This window comes from Nerophis lumbriciformis, linkage group LG11 (assembly GCF_033978685.3).
Source record: "Nerophis lumbriciformis linkage group LG11, RoL_Nlum_v2.1, whole genome shotgun sequence".
NCBI lineage: Eukaryota > Metazoa > Chordata > Actinopteri > Syngnathiformes > Syngnathidae > Nerophis > Nerophis lumbriciformis.
The window spans coordinates 1,991,821-2,011,791 of NC_084558.2; the positions used below are offsets into that span (position 1 = coordinate 1,991,821).

General features: G+C 38.5%; 1 pseudogene; it reads right to left on the minus strand.

Moving 5' to 3' along the window:
- Positions 1-626: 626 nt before the first annotated feature.
- LOC133610955 (uncharacterized) overlaps positions 627-19,971 on the minus strand; it is a 99,736-nt pseudogene continuing 80,391 nt past the window's right edge.

Below are 19,971 nucleotides of genomic sequence, written 5' to 3' on the forward strand. Positions count from 1 at the left end.
AGTTCATGATTTTTTTTTTGTAGTGGTAGGAAAAGTGTAGATGCTTGTTATATGTTGAAGAAGTTGAGATTCAAATAAAAAATATTAAGTTTTGGGGTGTTATGATTGACAAAATAATATCATTAAAATCACAAACTACACAAAGGTTAAAATATCCAAAACTAATTATATTTAACACGAGGTGAAGGAATTTCTAAATGAAAAGGAGTTGTATATTTTGCATAATTCACTGATGTTGCATATCTGACATAATGTGTTGAGGTGTGGGGTAGTGCCTGTAAAACATATTTAAATCCAATCTTACTTTCACAGAAAATAGTTGTAAGAGTCATTAGTGGAAATGCATACAGGGAACCCCCAAATCTAATATTCAAAGAGTTAAACCATACTTGCCAACCTTGAGACCTCCGATTTCGGGAGGTGGGGGGTGGGGGGCGTGGTCGGGGGTGGGACGGAGGCGTGGTTGGGGGCGTGGTTAAGATATATATATATAAGAAATACTTGACTTTCAGTGAATTCTAGCTATATATATATATATATATATATTTTTTATTACACACACACATATATATATATATATATATATATATAAAATAAATACTTAAATTTCAGTGTTCATTTATTTACACATATACACAGACATAACACTCATCTACTCATTGTTGAGTTAAGGGTTGAATTGTCCATCCTTGTTCTATTCTCTGTCACTATTTCAGAACACACACATTATACAAATATACATTATAAAATCAATAAGAAAACTCGAGCTCTAATTTGGGAGTCTGGATTAGGATCAGAAGTTCCTACATAAACATTGCGCACTCACGTCGCCTTTTTGTATTGATTACTGCAGCTGTGCACTGGATTCATTCACAAATACAAACTACAACTCACAAACACTTTAGAGTTAGGCTCCACCATCAGAATGTGTACTTAAACTTATAAAGATCACATGGATATTATTCAGAGAGTTGATTCACCAAAACTAACCTGTTATACAGGAGGGAAAAGCACACAGGACGTTTCAATTGTTCACAAACTGGTCGCGCTCATCAGAATGACAAGACACTTCCGGTCTGCAGGTGATAGCATTCAATTGGGAAGAAACACCCTACTGCCCCCTACTGACCAATGTGAATACTGATAAATGTGTAATGACAGCTCCAAAAACGAATTCAAATCAACAAAATATTTGATTTGTATTTTAATGAAATATAAATGGAAATGGAAAAATTAGCTCTGCTCACTTTGTTTTGTATTTCTCATTGACTATTTGTTCTTCTGTTTGACAAGGACAAGTCACTATGTTACCACAGTGCTTTTCAGTTGTTTTTGTTACGCCAATTTGTTTTTTTGGCAATAGATCGTTTGAGAGGGGGAAAAAATACCTCTTTTGAGCATCACGTTTGTTGTAAGACATACAACTTCACAATACCAGTAAGTATAGCTAATAATACATTTTAATTGCTCTTTTCAAGATCACATGTAGGTTTTAGAGCTTAAATATAATGTTTTACGTCAAAAAATCTTACCAAGACAATTTTGACTTGTTGTATTGGCAGATTTTTTTTTTCTCATTACAAGCTAAAATAACTTTCATAATTACTTTTTACTTTTTTTTTAAGAGGGGCATTTTTTCCAGGGAGGATGTGATAGTTTATTTATCCCACAATGGGTAAACTTTGTGGTTGCAGTGCAGATACAAAAAGTCAACAAAACATAAGTTGTTGAACACAAGAGAGAAACATCAAAGAACACAAATGGACATACAAGACATTAAAAAAGAGCACTTCAGCTGTGCCATTTCTACATTGAGCAACAAAAGTAAAACACAAACTACAAAATGAGTGATAAATAATACATATTTCGCACATACGACTGCACCATGCATAGACAAACAACAAAACAAAACAAAAACATTTAAACACCCATATAGACCGTGGCGGCCTCTGCGGTGCTCCATGCCACCACCTGCTGAGGTGGGTGGGGGCAGAACGGCCATAGACAGGAACAGACCCAACTAGACAACCAAGAGAGCCAACTCTGTCCTAGGCTGCCCGCAAGCGTTCGGCCAATGTCCAGTCCACGCCAATAAGCGACAATCCGTCCAGAGAGGCGGAATCGTCCGATACATGCTCATTCAGCAAAGGTGAAGCTTGTCCTCTGCATCTTCTCCGATCACTCCACATGGACTCTGGTCCGGCAGAGAGCCAACAGCTGGTCTCTGGTGCAAACATTGCAATGGTCAAAAGGCTTCCTGGAGGCATTTTCAGAAGATCACAAAAAAATACACCGGAGAAGTTACTAAAATGCCATACCTTATCGTGCATTCCCAAAGTGGCCCGAACCAAAAGGCAAACAACACATGGAAACAAAAGGGAAACGTCAAGAACACAAAAGCAGGATACAAAAGAGCACAGAGCTCAAGGGTGGCACCTGTTACAATTTAGACCATTTTTGGGACTGCTTATGACATGTCATGCTGTTGCGATTTACTTCACTTTAGTACTACCTTAAATCAGCACTTCAAAGTCTGAATCCATGGTTCTCGCCTCGGAAAAGGGTGAAGTGGAGGAGTTCAAGTACCTCGACGTCTTGTTCAGGACTGCGGGAATAGTGGATTGTGAGATCGACAGGTGCAGCGTCTGCAGTGATACATCGATCCGTTGTGGTGAAGAAAGAGCTGAGCCGGAAGGCAAAGCTCTCAATTCACCCTAACTTATGTTCATGAGTTTTGGGTTATGACCGAAAGGACAAGATCACAGGTACAAGGGGCCGAAATGAGTTTCCTCTGTCAGGTGGAGAGGCTCTCCCTTAGAGATAAGGTGAGAGACTCTGTCATCCGGGAGGAGCTGAGAGTAAAGCTGCTGCTCCTCCACATCTAGAGAAACCAGATGAGGTGGTTCGGGCATCTGGTCAGGATGCCCCTCGAATGCCTAGCTGGGGAGGTGTTTAGGGCACGTCCGGTAGGAGACCACGGGAAAGACCGAGGACACGGTGGAGAGACTATGCCTCCCACCTGGCCGAGGAACGTCTCGGGATCCCTCGGGAAGATCTGGACAAAGTAGCTGGGGAGAGGGAAGTCTGGGCTTCTCTGCTTGGCCAATATTCATACTTAATAAAGATCAGCTTAGAATGTATTTAAATATTCCCTTCTTATAATGAACATCTACGGTCTTCTTCAAGGTTTCTCATTGTATCCCATTGGGTTGAGTTTTTTCTTGCCCTGATTTGGGATCTGAGCCAAGGATGTCGTTGTGGCTTGTGCAGCCCTTTGAGACACTTGTGATTAAGGGATATATAAATAAACTTTGATTGATTGATTGATTGATTGATTTATTGATTGACAAAATATAAGAAAATAGATACAGCTTGGTTGAAATGTGTGTGAGGAAATAATAAATCACAGAGTACTAGAACAGATGTTAATTATAATTATTGTACAATACAATTGGTGATTTAATAAAAATATATTGTTTTTACATATTGTCATAATTATATGTTGCATTTTACAAATATATTTAACAATATATCTAATTGCCAATAATTACCAATAAGAGTAATGAATGGCCACTATATTGAAAGTGAAATTATTACTCCTGTGTGGGCGTGCTTTCCTCAAGCCCGTCTGTTTCTGCCTTGTCAGCTTCAGTCATCATCTGCTGGTATTTACACTTAAAAAACCCAACCTAAGAAAACAAAATAAATGAATATTATCACGGTTTCGTATGCAATTAAAGTACTTATTTCCTCACCTTGTAAAGGATAGCTGTGAGTAAAGCTAGTAAAGCCAAGCCTCCTAGGAAACCTCCGACTATCTCTTTGGTAAAGTCCGGTAGAGGATAAACTTCTACCACTGTTTCAATCTGACATGGACAATCACAACATTGCAGTTGATACACTCAAGCTTTTTTTTTTGTTCACGAGTAAATGTATAATCACCTTGCGAACCGGGGGGTTGCTACTAGACGACGTGGAATAGAAGATGTACTGGTTCCTGTCGTACTCCAGACTAGCCGTGCTGGTCAACATGTACTTGGCCTCACTCAATCCAATCTGGTTGAGAATAACAGTGTTGAAATGGATGCACGTCGTTTGACACACACTTCCACAGTACAATATCACCTGTTGGATCCACTGTGAACTCATGTTGGCAGATAGTGTGTACCGTTTGCCTTCGAGCTTTCCCATGAAGCTGTTGCACTTAAACACCCTGCATGTGGCCACTGAGCAGTCCTGTGGGCCATTCAAGCATGTTTTATTGACAATTTAATGAGATCCATTGATTGAGATTGACTTTCAACTTTCCCTCTTTTTTTTCCAACAAAGAAAAATATTAACATTTGAAAGTTTTCCAGGATTTCATATTAAGAGCTATGGCCTCATTCCATGTCTCTATTATATGTTTAATTGCGGTAATACTTTATATATTGAGTAGATGTGTATGTTATGATTTCAGTTTATGCTTTATTTTTACACTTAATTTGAAAATGTGTTTTTTCACATATTTATTTTATTTATTGAACTTCATAAGACTTATTTTTAACCTAAAATGAGAAACTTTTTGAATCTTCACTTTATCATTAGCAATATATTTAGAGTAATGGTTAACCAGCCGTCCCTTTTGGGCTGAAGATTATAGCAAAAATAATTATCACTATTATTTTTGATTGATTTTATATAATAGTGAGAATAGTAATGAGTATTTATTGTACCACCAAAACTCAACTTTAATTTTTTTTTTTTAAATAACAACCAGATATAAATTAATAATGTACAAACAACAACAAATAAAATCATGTTCATTATAACAATCACATTTAAATAACAATAGCAATATAAAAATAAATCTGTTTTACAATGTAAATGTAAATGTTTTTTGTTTTTTTCATGTTTTACCTTTTACACTTATTTCACCACCATAAAGTGTGTGCTTTTTGTGTCATAAGTAAAATTTCATTAAATGTTTGGGAATTAATTTTAAAAATCGCCACATTTATTGGTGCAATCGATCTTTGGACAATTTGGACAAGTATTTGTCCAAATTGTATTTGTATGGGGTGGTATAGCTCGGTTGGTAGAACAGCCGTGCCAGCAACTTCAGGGTTGCAGGTTCGATCCCCGCTTCCGCCGTCACTGCCGTTGTGTCCTGGGGCAAGACACTTTACCCACCTACTCCCAAATACACCCACACTGGTTTAAATGTAACTTAGATATTGGGTTTCACAATGTAAAGCGCTTTGAGTCACTTGAGAAAAGCGCTATATAAATGTAATTCACTTCACTTCACTGTTTCAGTCAAAGCATAATCGTTTTGTAAATGTATCAAGTACAATATGGTTGTGTCAGGTACTTTTTTGAAAACTTTAGTTTGTTAGCACAGTGAGACCGGATGTTGTGCACAACGCTGCTAAAACGAGGTCCCTGCATCTGTGCCGTCTCCTTCTTCCCCGCTGTACCGTAACAGCCTTACTTTTTTATTGAGTTCAGTGATTATTGATTAGGCATACTAGCGCTGTGTCAAAGTAAAAAGTAGCAATCATGGTGTCCCAGCGGCACAAAGACATTGAGAACTTCTTTAATTAGGTCTTGACTTTTTAGGCCCTTAACGTTGGAACAACATGCTTTCTGGCAATGTTGGGTTCTGACGTTGATTTGACCATTGAATTTTGGTCATTTCCCAACCCATGGTCTACAACACAAATACAACGTTGAAACGACATGCTTTTTGACGACATTTATTCAATGTCAGATTGTGACGTTTATTTGACCATTGAAATTTGGTAATTTCCCAACCAACAACATGGATTCTACGTTAGACATCAAGGTTGTCTCAATATACAAATACAACTATTTTGCAGCATTGTTTAGGAATCAGTTTTAAAGGACATGTATGTATAATCAACGTTGTATCATTGTCTTGTGCCTGCTGGGATAGTATAATTTATATATATATATATATATATATTTTTTTTTTTAATTTTAATTATTTAAAAAAAAATCAATTATAGTAAATAAACTCGCTGTGCAGCACATTAATTGAACTGTGAAACTGTATCGTTCCTATTCAAATACAATTCTATACTATTCTATTTTGAATGTTGCTATATGTTAGGTAGATCTCATTATTAAAATGTAAGTAGAATTTTCTTTGGCTCTCCATAAATCATGTAAACAGATGGTTGCATTGTTCTTACAATTATCTTATTTTTCTGTATCTGACCAACAAAATCCACAATGTTCGCTCCTTCATCGTTGTGCGTTTGGCAGTCTGTAATCTGAAACAGAAACAATTCTTGTTGCTTAAACCTAAACCAAATAATGTTTAGGCGACTTTTTTTTTTTTTTTTTACTATGTGCTACCTGCAAAGTGTTCAAATCTGCCCAGAGATCCTTATCGGCGAGTTTGACAGGGACCCTGATCACCACGGTGAAGTTCAGGGCTCGGATGTTGTTTGTAACCTGGAAGTAAACACTGCTGCTTACATGTGAATATCCAAACAATAATCTCATAATCGGATTTAGTAATGACTTTACTTGAAAGGATTGTTGCACTGATTTCTGCAGCTCATTCTTTCCGTAGGTGAAATTGACATAGCTGAGAGAACTGTAAAGAAATGCCTGATAAATGCAAACTGAATGATTACTGTATTTAGTATTGATATTTAAAACACACAAACACCTTTCCATGGTTATAAAAATGCTGTATTTCACGCTGATTTCTTGAATTTTGTAGAGTCGGCTTGAAGGAGAGTGCTGCTCATTCCCACTGAAAGAGAGGCGTAAATGTAGGCGTCAAAGCGATGCAACTCACCCGCTAGTGTTGCGCAAATGAACGACTCTACCTCGTTGCATTTGCGGTGACGATAATACTGTTGTCCAGCTGGCTGTTGGTTTCGATGCCGTACGAGACAACAAAGACAGCCTGGAATTTAATCAGAGTGAGAAGTCTTTTTGGATCTTTCACTGTTCCATGTATACCTATTATACATGTTATAAACAATCATTATTTACATTTGTTTCACCTTCCAATGGGTTTCCTACAGGCCACCACAAGTCTTTTATCCTGCACTACAACAAGCTGTACTGTAAAGTTCAAATTTGAATGACAATTAAAGCCGCAAGCAGCGATGGACGGGACCGACTTTGAGGGTTCATAAAATCCAAACCGGAGCAGTAATTAAAACTCTTTCATCAACTTTTAATCATAAGGGTTCAATCTCTCTTCTGTGCTAATTTGAAGCCGACACGACAAACGTGCTCAGAGGAGATAATGTTTGAAAAAAGGTGACTGTTTTTACACAACTTTTGTTTTGAAGGGGGAATTGCAAACTTCCTGTTGAGTTTTGCTTGGGGTTGTCAGTGTATGAAATATAGGTCTAAGTGAGACCTACATAGAGGTTTTTGTTTCATGTCTCTATGACATTCCTACTGGGAGTTACAGGCAGTTTTATTCCTAGGGGGCGCTAGAGCGCAATTTTTAGTTTTGGGGTTTGGTTTTTGATTAGATCGCAATTTTCGCCAGTCCTGATGTGTGTGTCTAATTTGGTGAGTTTTGAAGCATGTTAAGGGGGTCAAATTACAGCTCAAAGAGGCGGCGGTATAATAATAAAACGCTAGAAATACAATAGGGTCCTCTGTCCCAAAGGGACTCGGTCCCCAATAAAGGAAGTCTAAGTCTAAAGTAAAGTTGCCACGAGTTAAAAAAATATAGAAAAACTAGGAGTACAAGTTAACCTCAGTATTTGTTTATACAGAGTTTGGCTGTTAGTAGGAATACACTTGTGGTTTTATGTACATTTTGTTACGTTAAAATTTAATTTGACTCTGCGAATTTTAGTTGGCCTGTCAACGAGTTGCTCTGTTGTAAGTTAGCTCAGAATAGCGGCATTAGAGCCGACCTTCATCTTGCATAATTGTATTGCTTTTTTTCAGTTTATAAGAAACTGTATTGTTGGTTTAACAAGATTCCTACATGTATGTGCAATTTGTATGGGTAACACTTTAGTATGGGGAACATATTCTAAGTAACAAATACTTAATTAAGAGTTATTTGGACACTAGGGGAACATATTCTAAGTAACAAATACTTAATTAAGAGTTATTTGGACACTAGGGGAACATATTGTAAGTAACAAAGACTTAATTTAGAGTTATTAGGGTTAGAGGGTTAGGGTTATAATAAGGCCATGCAGAATAAGGTATTAATTAGTAATGATAAATGATAAATGGGTTGTACTTGTATAGCGCTTTTCTACCTTCAAGGTACTCAAAGCGCTTTGACACTACTTCCACATTTACCCATTCACACACACATTCACACACTGATGGAGGGAGCTGCCATGCAAGGCGCTAACCAGCACCCATCAGGAGCAAGGGTGAAGTGTCTTGCTCAGGACACAACGGACATGACGAGGTTGGAACTAGGTGGGGATTGAACCAGGGACCCTCGGGCCGCGCACGGCCATTCTTCCACTGCGCCACGCCGTCCCTAGTACTTAATAATGACTAATTAAGAGCCAATATATTACTTATTTGCATGTTAATAAGCAACTAGTTAATGGTGAATATGTTCCCCATACTAAAGTGTTACCTTTGTATGCATATTAATGTACTTTACTTTGTGTACGGGCAGCACGGTGGAACAGAGGTTAGTGCATGTGCCTCACAATACAAAGGTCCTGAGTTCAATCCCGGGCTCAGGATCTTTCTGTGTGGAGTTTGCATGTTCTCCCCGTGACTGCGTGGGTTCCCTCCGGGTACTCCGGCTTCCTCCCACCTCCAAAGACATGCACCTGGGGATAGGTTGATTGGCAACACTAAATTGGCCCTAGTGTGTGAATGTGAGTGTGAATGTTGTCTGTCTATCTGTGTTGACCCTGCGATGAGGTGACGACTTGTCCAGGGTGTACCCCGCCTTCCGCCCGAATGCAGCTGAGATAGGCTCCAGCACCCCCCGCGACGCAGAAAGGGACAAGCGGTAGAAAATGGGTGGATGAATGGATGGATACTTTGTGTGCTTAGTTTTACTGTAACTTCATTGTGGAGACTATCAATAAACAATCTCAAGTTGTTTTTTCATCTTTAATTTAAAAGACCTAACTTATTTGGTAAACTAAATTCCAACATTCAGGGTGTGCAGAATAAAATATGTCAATAGGACGGGGGTGTATAAAGTTCAGCCTGTGTTACATTGTTGTAACAAAAAAAGTGTGACGAAGTCGCATGTCAACCGTTGTCGTGATCCCAAAAAGCAGAAAAGGCAAGCGTTTGTGCAGGCAGAAGGTCTTTTGATTAAGAACTGTGCAGAAGCTAAATAATAAACCTGCACTGAAAGAATGGGGTGGAACTGAATGGAACTAATTAACCTAAAGGAACAGGTGTGCCGGCAGGACAAGGAACGCAGAGTAAAGAAAGGTGCTTCAAAACACCAAACGAAAAGTAGTGACAAAACAAGAGCACTAGGACAGGAAAATAACCAACCTAGTCCAAACTGTCATATGGGATCATGACAAAAGGCAGCAACAATTGAAAAATAGAACAAAACTATATAAGAAAAAAAATTACTAACTATTTTTAATACATATATATATATATGTGTGTATACGACTTTTTTTTTTTAGAAGATATATGCATTATCGTCAATCATGCAAATTATATGTTGACTTCACATTGACACAGCCACGCCCCTACCGCCACAGGTATGTTGCCAATCTGTGGGAAACTGTTAGGACCGGTTACGCCGGGTCATTCCTTGTTTTGTTTTGTGAGCGTTTTTTGTTTTCGTTTTTTTTGGTGCAGCTGGGATAGGCTCCAGCACTCCCTGCAACCCCCATAAGGGACAAGCGGTAAAAAATGGATGGATGGATGGGTTAATTTCCTGTTTTGCCCTCTTATTTTGTTTCGCATGTGTTGTCCTGCAGTGGCTTCACTCCTGCTTCTGAGCAATTTCCTCCTCACCAGCGGGTAATTATGTTTTAAACCTGCTGCTAATGAGCACCTGAGGACAATTAAAGGCAGGCTCATAGCTTAGTTGGTTGTGGGATCATTATTTGAGTTACGTACACACCAGTGACGTGCAGTCACTAGAGGCAGGTGAGGCGGGGCCTCATCTGCCATCATGGAAAGAAAAAAAATGTAAAAAGAAAAAAAATGTATTAAATTGTTATATGTATCCAGTGATTATACTATAAAGTTATTTTCCATTAAACTTCACCAGTTTTAGATTATTTTTATTCAAAATCGCTGAATTTTCACATTTGCCGTTCAAATACTGAGAAGAGACGGTGCGGTGATCAGCAGCCAGTTGAGGCACGTCACTCAGTGCCTCAACATGGATTCCGGACTCGGCTAACTGCTGGCCTGCTGTGCAGTGAGACTGTATTGCTATATGAACTATATTATACATTTCCATAGTTTAGTTAGCTGAGGTATATAATGTACAGTATATTTTGTCAACAACTGTATGTGTGTAACGTATTTCTTGTGCTGAGCGATCATAAAACGGCTGCAAAAGACGCACTGGCTGAGGCTCCAGTAATCCCGCCTCCTGCACCCCCGCCGTAGAATTGTTATATCAACTAAAGCCCACACTTAAACTTTCCACGTGCAAGATTGAATCTATTTAAAAAAGTTATTTCATAAGAAGCCAAAAAGTGCAAAAACAATAATGTTCGTGTTGGAGGAGTTGTGAACGACTGCAGGGCCAAAACATTAGGTACACCTGCAGACTGCAGGTGTATCTAATTCACAACTCCTCCAACACGAACATTATTGTTTTTGCACTTTTTGGCTTCTTATTAAATAACTTTTGTAACCTATTTTCATGGGCTTTCCTCTTTGTGATGTTAAGTTCCTGTTATGCGCTGTTATACAGTATATGCCTTGAACTCTTATTTTGAAGGCGCTAAGAGCGGAAGTGATGACACGTTGCGGAGGTTTTTGAAAGAAGGTAAATAAAGTGGTCCTTGTGTAAACTGGAGCCTCCGTGTTTGTTATTTTGTAGTTTCATACAGTATAGGCGACATTTATAAACCCTCGGTTACACTTTTTAAAATAGATTCAATCTTGCACGTGGAAAGTTTAAGTGAGGGCTTTAGTTGCATGGACTTAATTTATGAGTAAAGGTAAGACCATAATAACTTTTTTTTTATTAAATGTGCTTTTTTGTGTGCTACAGTTTGTATGTGTAAAGTTAAAGTTAAATTAAATGATTGTCACACACACACTAGGTGTAATGAAATTTGTTGTCTGCATTTGACCCATCTCCTTGATCACCCCCTGGGAGGTGAGGGGAGCAGTGGGCAGTAGCGGCGCTGCGCCCGGGAATCATTTTTGGTGATTTAACCCCCAATTCCAAGCCTTGATGCTGAGTGCCAAGCAGGGAAGAATGCTGGTATGAGCTTTTAAACATAACCCGTTAACTGCTGCCAATCAAATGGTGAATAAGATACTCTTTAGGGTTCATATGTTTGTAAATCTGACTGTGATGAAGTCAGTGCCTCACCAGCCATCAACCTCACCGCATGTCACTGGTACACACTCAGTTAGTTTTGTATTATTCTAGTTTTGTGTTTCCTTTAGTTGAAAGCTCTTTGTTAAGCTTATTTTCCCTGCTGCACTCTATTTGAGTCATTTTGTACGTTTTTAATGCACAGTTATCCCTGTGTTTTGTGGTGCATTACCTGCTGCACTCTTTGTGTTTTGAACATTTGGACATTAAATACACTTCTACCTGCATGCTACCTGCTGTCTCCTGCATTTTGGGGTCACGACTTTCAATACAAAGAGCGAACGTAACAGGTAACACTGTACAATACAACAATACATACAAATACAGGCATCCCCAAAGTCAGTGGTCCCCAACCACCGGGCCGCGGCTCGGTACCGGTCCGTGGGTCGATTGGTGCCGGGCCGCACAAGAATAAAAAAAATATATATTTTTTTTTATTTTTTTTTTATTTTTTATTAAATCAACATAGAAAACACAAGATACACTTACAATTAGTGCACCAACCCAAAAAACCTCCCACCCCCATTTACACTCATTCGCACAAAAGGGTTGTTTCTTTCTGTTATTAATATTTTGGTTCCTACATTATATATCAATATATATCAATACAGTCTGCAGGGATACAGTCCGTAAGCACACATGATTGTGCATACGGTCCGTGGGACAAATTTTCAAGCGTTGACCGGTCCGCAATTACAAAAAGGTCGGGGACCACTGCTCTAAGTTATTAGACAAATGCTCAGTGTCTTGTGGACAATTACTTTCTATCTCCCAAAGATGTTTTGGTTGGCGTTTTATCCACATATGCGTTTTATCCACACATGCTTTTCAGTCCTCCAAAGATGATAGTAAATTTGGTTGTGATTTATCGCCTCAGAACAGTGCCAAAATGTTTGTGTGTAAAAAACACACACTGCCTGCGTGCGGACTTATTTTGCAGGCAGACTCTTTTAATGCATTTTATTACTACCGTATTTTCCGGACTATAAGCAGCTACCTTTTTCCAACGCTTTGAATCCTGCAGCCTGTAAAAAAGTGTGGCTAATTTATGGATTTTTCTTTGTTAACGGCCATAATGTTTTGTATTCAAGAAATAGTTTTTATAAAAGACATACAGAGACACCGAAAGGGTGTGTTGTTTGTGCTATGGCGCCGTCTTTTGGACAAGTTTGCTCACTGCAGGTGCTGCGGGTTGAACTTCGACAGTATTTTCTTCTGTTCAGTGCCTTGAACCGGAGGTGCAAGTGCCGTTCTGTCCATTAGCCGCCATTAGCGTTTCTACTTGTATGGTTTCTTTATTCATCACTCAAAGCAGAGTTTATGGGTTTTACAATACATCTAAAACAATTAGCGAAGTTGGTAGAGTGGCCGTGCCAGCAATCGGAGGGTTGCTGGTTACTGGGGTTCAGTCCCCACCTTTTACCATCCTAGTCACGTCCGTTGTGTCCTTGGGCAAGACACTTCACCCCTTGCTCCTGATGGCTGCTGGTTAGCGCCTTGCATGGCAGCTCCCGCCATTAGTGTGTGAATGTGTGTGAATGGGTAAATGTGGAAATACTGTCAAAGCGCTTTGAGTACCTTGAAGGTAGAAAAGCGCTATACAAGTATAACCCATTTATCATTTATCATTATACTTACTAAACATGTTTAATAGTGGTGTTTTCATGCATTTTTGGACATGTTATCATAATGTAATCAAGCTGTCATGGTTAGCATTAAAGGCCTACTGAAATCCACTACTACCGACCACGCAGTCTGATAGTTTATATATCAATGATGAAATATTAACATTGCAACACATGCCAATATGGCCGGGTTAACTTATAAAGTGCAATTTTAAATTTCCCGCGTAATATCCTGCTGAAAACGTCTCGGTATGATGACGTCTGCGCGTGATGGCACGGATTGTAGAGGACATTTTGGAACAGCACGGTGGCCAGCTTAAGTTGTCTGGTTTATCGCAAAATTCCACAGTATTCTGGACATCTGTGTTGGTGAATCTTTTGCAATTTGTTCAATTAACAATGGAGACTGCAAATAAGAAAGCTGTTGGTGGGAAGCGGTGTGTTGCTGCACAACCGGTGTTTCATTGTTTACATTCCCAAAAGATGGCGGTCAAGCTTTACTATGGAACAGAGAAGTCAAGCGAACACGGTTGGATTGGACCACACACACAAAGTACAGTGTATTATGCAGCGATCATTTCGAAAGATCGTGTTTCGAAGAGGGTCCCTTGCGAAGGGCAGAGATGGGCATCGCCACCACCCGTCAACTGGTGCTGAAGAAAGGTGCGGGGCTAACTATAAATCTACATGCATATTTTTAGTATTGCCGGTATATGGAGCTGTGGCCCATAGAAATAATGGGTAATTAATTAGGTTTGACATTGTGTCAATGATAGATAGTCTATAGATAGGCCTGGGCCTGGGGTGTAAGTTGTAACACTAACAGTAACAGTGCAAGAATAGGCCACAAGCTAAAACTAGTCTATAAATAAATAACATTTTACCATTCTGTATTCTGAAGGCGATCTATGTCGTGTGCTACTCCAGCATCAATATCAGCAGCGTCCTCCTGACCGTCACCGTCAGCGTCGGGTTCAAAGCGGTATGGCTCTATCCCTCTCACAGCATCTTCCCTATCTGAATCGCTTCCACTGCCCTCTAGTCCTTCACTTTCCTCATCCACAAATCTTTCATCCTCGCTCAAATTAATGGGGAAATCGTCGCTTTCTTGGTCCGAATCGCTCACGCTGCTGGTGTCCATGATTGAAAACAATGTGCAGATGTGAGGAACTCTACAACCTGTGACGTCACGCTACTTCCGGTACAGGCAAGGCTTTTTTTATCAGCGACCAAAAGTTGCGAACTTTATCGTCGATGTTCTCTACTAAATCCTTTCAGCAAAAATATGGCAATATCGCGAAATGATCAAGTATGACACATAGAATGGATCTGCTATCCCCGTTTAAATAAGAAAATCTAATTTCAGTAGGCCTTTAACTAATATGCTAACACTTTTACAACTGTCTGTGTTAGTATTATTAACTCACAGTAGCATTCTATTTGCATTGTTTCAGATTCACAAATTCCTAAGGAAACGCACCAAAACGTCACCGTGGAGTTAATGAGTCTGTTTAGCTCAGGGATCCGGCCCGCCAGCGTCCAAAATCCGGCCCGTGGGAAGTCCCAAGTTAAAAAAATAAATTTTCTACCGTTTGTTAGTCTCGGTGTCTCTTAACCGCTCAGGCAAATCATATTGTCTAAAAATGCCTTTTCCCATCGATAATGTGACATCATCGCACTCGGAATATTCAGTATATATATATATATATATATATATATATATATATATATATATACAGCCCAGCCCCCAATGCGGCCCCCGAGTCAAAACGTTTGGGGACCCCTGGTTTAGCTGATTAGAGAGTCAGTCTCCGCAGCTAGTGGGTCCATGACGATGACTTCTGTTTTGTTTGATCAACCATTTCACTGCCGCCTTACATGCACCATTTGGAAACCATTGAGGTGTGTAATAAACATTTACAAAATCTTTCTGTGTAAATAACTACATATCTGTAGCTTATATTCTGGTGCGGCTAATATATGGAGAAATGTTTTTTCTTCTCAAATGTAGTGGTTGCGGCTAATATACCGGTGTGCTTTATTGTCCGTTAAATGTGGTACATAATGCGGTTTTACAGGGCCTTACCCAAAAAATTATTTGGAACAAGCCTTAACTGATTAAGAGATATGGCTCCAGAGTTGAGTCCATGACATGGAGTTCTTTGTCTACTACACTTTTTACACAACAAAAAGTAGATCACGTTTTTACAGAAAAGTACCAACCTTTGAGTTCCTCCCAAAAATGGGCTTGTTAATGGTGCAGTCTGTCTTTCCCCGAGATAAGCCAGCTTCACTGTCCAAGGAGTTGCACTCAATTCGCCCCTTTTTTTTGGTCAAAAAGGAGTCAAGTAAATGTAGAAGAGGTGGTCCTGAAACATTCTAATTCCTACCTGCAGGCTTGTGAACTTCCTGTAGGAGACCCCAACTGGGTACGTGAGAACAACCAGGGTGTTGTAGGACTTTTCCGCCAGGTTTACCACGGACACGGTGACATTTAGGAGCTCGTCTATGCCCACTTTGACCTCCGAGGAGCTGCGCAATGACGAAAAGTTAGCATGAATAGAACTTGAAAAGCTCTGCTAAAGTCCTTACCTGGTAAAGTTGAAATCCAACTGGAGGTTGTCTACGCATTTGTTGTCTGTGCCGCAGTCGATCTCAAAGGCCAACTGTGGAGAGCAAATTTAGGCTTGACTGCCAGAGAACTACGGATGGGCGATACGACCTAAAATCTATATAGCGCTATATTTTGCAGCCTCCTGCATTAACAATATTTATCATGATTTTTTATTCGGTATATAAATGACAATAGAACCATTTCAAAACGGGTTACTATGGCTTCTACTATGGAATGCTGACCAATGCGGTAACATTTTGTGTCATGTCCAGTTGTATTATTTTTTTCAAAACTATTATTAATCTACTTGCTAATTTGCTGTTAATATATAGTTACTCTCTGCACTTCTGTTAAAATGTAATAAAAACGTATTCTTCTTTTGTTGGGATACTTTACATTAGTTTTGGGGGATACTACAAACTTTGGTATCAATCCAATACCAAGTAGTTACAGAGGCAGTATCGGCAATATCAGTGCTGATCCTTCAAATTTTCAAGATCATTGAATGATTCAATTTTTTCTAATCAGACAAAAACACACAATGTCGGTGTAACAATATAGTTCATCTCTAAAATTATTTCCGACCATTGGCTCTGATTAAAATCCTTTAGTTGTTGCCCATAAAAGCCCTTCTGAGTCCAGGAACGTATTCCATGAGTTTTTAAACAATAACAAAAACGACAACATATTTTTCTTATAATAAAAACATTTCAATCAAACCACCTTAGTATCGATCAAACAATGATATCATACGGCATCGTTACTGTCGATATTTGCATCGATCCACCCACCTTTGTTGACATTCAGGAGCTATAGCTTGCGGTTAGCTTATCCTCTGACAGTGTGTAGTGTAGGGATGATACTCGAAACCGGTTTTCCCGGTTGTTCGATAAGAAAAGAACCGAGTCCTCGGACTCGAATCCCTTTTTGAGAACCGGTACCCGTTATCAAGACCACTATAGTAAAGAAAAAGAGTTGGTTCTTTATTCGAATCCCGTCCCGACCAGAAATGCTCCGTGGGACATCACAAGAAATGACGTCACGTAGCTCAGTCATTAGGCGCAGATAGTGAAAGCAGGAAAACAATGGACTGGAAAAAGCGCTCTGAGGTGTAATAAAGTTCAAAACAAAAGGTATAATCCAATGAATAACTTTACTGATGTTCTTAAAGCAACCGGAGCACATACATATATAAACAACATATATGACATCTCCCTTTTTTATTTTTTGTTTTTCTTTTCTTGTAAAAAAAAACAAAATCACACTGTATATGTGTTGTCTGTCTAATTATAAATAATGCAGACGAGGCGTGTTGGCTGAGTTCTTGACGTTTACTTTCACAGCGTGCTTATAACCTCATTCTTAGCTGCCGGGTGACGACATGCAACAACACTTTTCGGGGCTACCGCGCATGCTCGTCACTCCCTTTGCATGCTGGGTAGTGTAGTTGTTATATTCCCTAGCTCATAACATCACATCTTTCTCCCTATAAAGAAATAATGTTAAATCAATAAAGTGTATTTCTTTTTTTTAGCTTTAACTTTTCATTTTTTAGCATTGTAACCACATTTGCAAACAACTTTTCAGTTCATAGAATTTCCTTTAATAAAGAAATAAAGTGCAAAAATGTCAAAGCATCATAACAAACAGTTATGTCAAATAGCAGCAGAAGTGCACTTTTTGGAGAGCTGTATTATTTTCAGTGTTGTGCCCAAGGGACTGATTTTATTTAACACTTTTTTATTATTTATACACCTATAGTGATCACAGAGACAGGTTGTTTTTGTGTTACTGTATATATTTGTTTTTCTGAAAAATCCCACTTAATATACTTTGGGTAAAAACAGTCAATATTTATTTATTTTATTTTATTTTTTTAGGGGTGTAACAGTCAATATTTATTTATTTATTAGATTTTATTTTTTTCTTATATAATAAAAGTGAGCTTTTGTTAAACCAAATATTGTGGGGTTTTTTCCATATACTACAACCTATCTGGACTTGATAAGAGAATCGATAAGGAATCGGTTCAATAAGAGGATTCGATAATAGGCTCGAACTCGATAATTTCTTATCAAACATCATCCCTAGTGTAGTGTAGCATATTTAGCTATTCCTCGTCCTCCAGGGATGATATTTATAAAAAACTGTGTATTTGCCACTATGGAGGCGAGGATTGTTGACATAGAAGGGGCTTTGCACTGGGGAGGTAAATTAGTCACGACACTGCAAATTATTCGCCATATGCCAAGATTTAAAAAACATTTTCTAGAAATATCTCTAGTTTTAAGAGCTATTTACTTGTTTTTAGTCATGGACTTTACATCATCCATCCATCCATTTTCTACCGCTTATTCCCTTTGGGGTCCCGGGGGGCGCTGGAACCTATCTCAGCTACAATCGGGCGGAAGGCGGGGTACACCCCGGACAAGTCGCCACCTCATCGCAGTCACTTTACATCATAATCTTAATTTTAGCATACATCATTAAATTTTGTCTATTCTAGTTTTAAAATGTTAAAAATTGAGAAAATAATTATTGAAATAAGATACTATGGTTTTCCTCAGATAGAAAATCTTGTTTACATTAAGAATTGCTTAATTTAAGAACTGCAAGTTGAATAGCACTTGTTTTCAGAATAAAATACTTATTTCTAGCTTAAAAGTCTTGATAATTTAAAGAAATACAAATGTTATTTTAGGATGACTGATCAAGTAAAATTAACTAGCAGCACAGACTGATAATTTTACTAGTTTTTTAGTATTTCTTTCCCAAAATTTAGTCCTTATCTTATATTTTGTCAGATCTTTTTTGCAGTGTAGCTAAAAGGCTACACTGGTTTAAAGTTGCATCCGTTCTTTTGACGCTGTCAACTTTGTAGACACAGCTAGAATGTGTCATCCAGATGCATTATCACAATAGAACAATAGTATCAAAAAACATCGTTGGCCAAATGTATTTCATTTATATCGTATGGAGCTCAAAGAGCATGTGACTTTGCTCTGCATTGTGTCGTCTGGGTATCTATTTTTGTTGGACAAAGCTTTTGTTTTTCATGGCTGTTCTCAGTCAGCGGTATTGTGAGGGAAAGCAACAAACTGGATTCAAATGGATTGTACAAAAGAAAAAAACTAAAGTTGATCCATATGTGTATGTATATGCATATGTATATGTATATGTATATGTATATGTATCCTGTATTTTGGTCATCAATGGAGTCAGTTATTTTACAGGCCAAACATTTCGGAATGCGAAGTAGGTAAAGGCTCACTAACAAATCAACTTTGGGTGTATGCTAATCGTCAGAATTTTACATCAGAAAGAGAAGACTGCCGTCCTTTCAAAGGTAAGTCAACAGGACTTGTCGGTATGTGATGTCTTTTGGAGGAATTTGTTACAAACTAAATATATTTCAAGTCTGAAATACATTGTGCATTTATGTGGGAAATATTGAAAACATTCTCAGTTATTGATCTATGAATAGGGGTATTGCTTTTTTTACAAATACTGTACGTTGTTCGTAACCCGCAGCTATCTTAGCTTAGTTTAGCTAACGCTAACATCCTACTAAATGCTATATGTGCAACAGAATAAAACAGGCTTTGATTCAAACATCACTGTGACAAAAAATTCCATAAATACGCCAACATGTACCAAGTGATGGCGTTAAAAATGATGTTTGAACGTCTCACGGCTGCTATCCAAGCTACTTATCGTCTCTTTACTAGCTCACTAATCCGACTTCCATGGATTTGCTTCTCTGGTGGAAATGAGAAAATCTCACCAAATCTTTGTTTTTTTCCTGAAGCGTTCATGACAACCACTGTGGCAGTTATTGATGCAGTACGTTTGCGACATATTTGGAACTTGATAAAAAAAACTAAAAACTTTAGGACAGGGTCTTGCATTCAACCCAACGCAAACATGTTTTTCCGATACAGCAAGTTTTGTTGCGTTTCCACGTCACACGTTCAAGTAGTGTTGTCCCAATATTTTGGTACCGGTACCAAAATTATTTTGATACTTTTCGGTACTTTTCGAAATAAAGGGGACCACAAAAAATTGCATTATTGGCTTTACTTTAACAAAAAATCTTACGGTACATTAAATATATGTTTCTTATTGCAAGTTTGTCCTTAAATAAAATAGTAAACATTCAAGACAACTTGTCTTTTATTAGTAAAGTAAGCAAACAAAGGCTCCTAATTTAGCTGCTGACG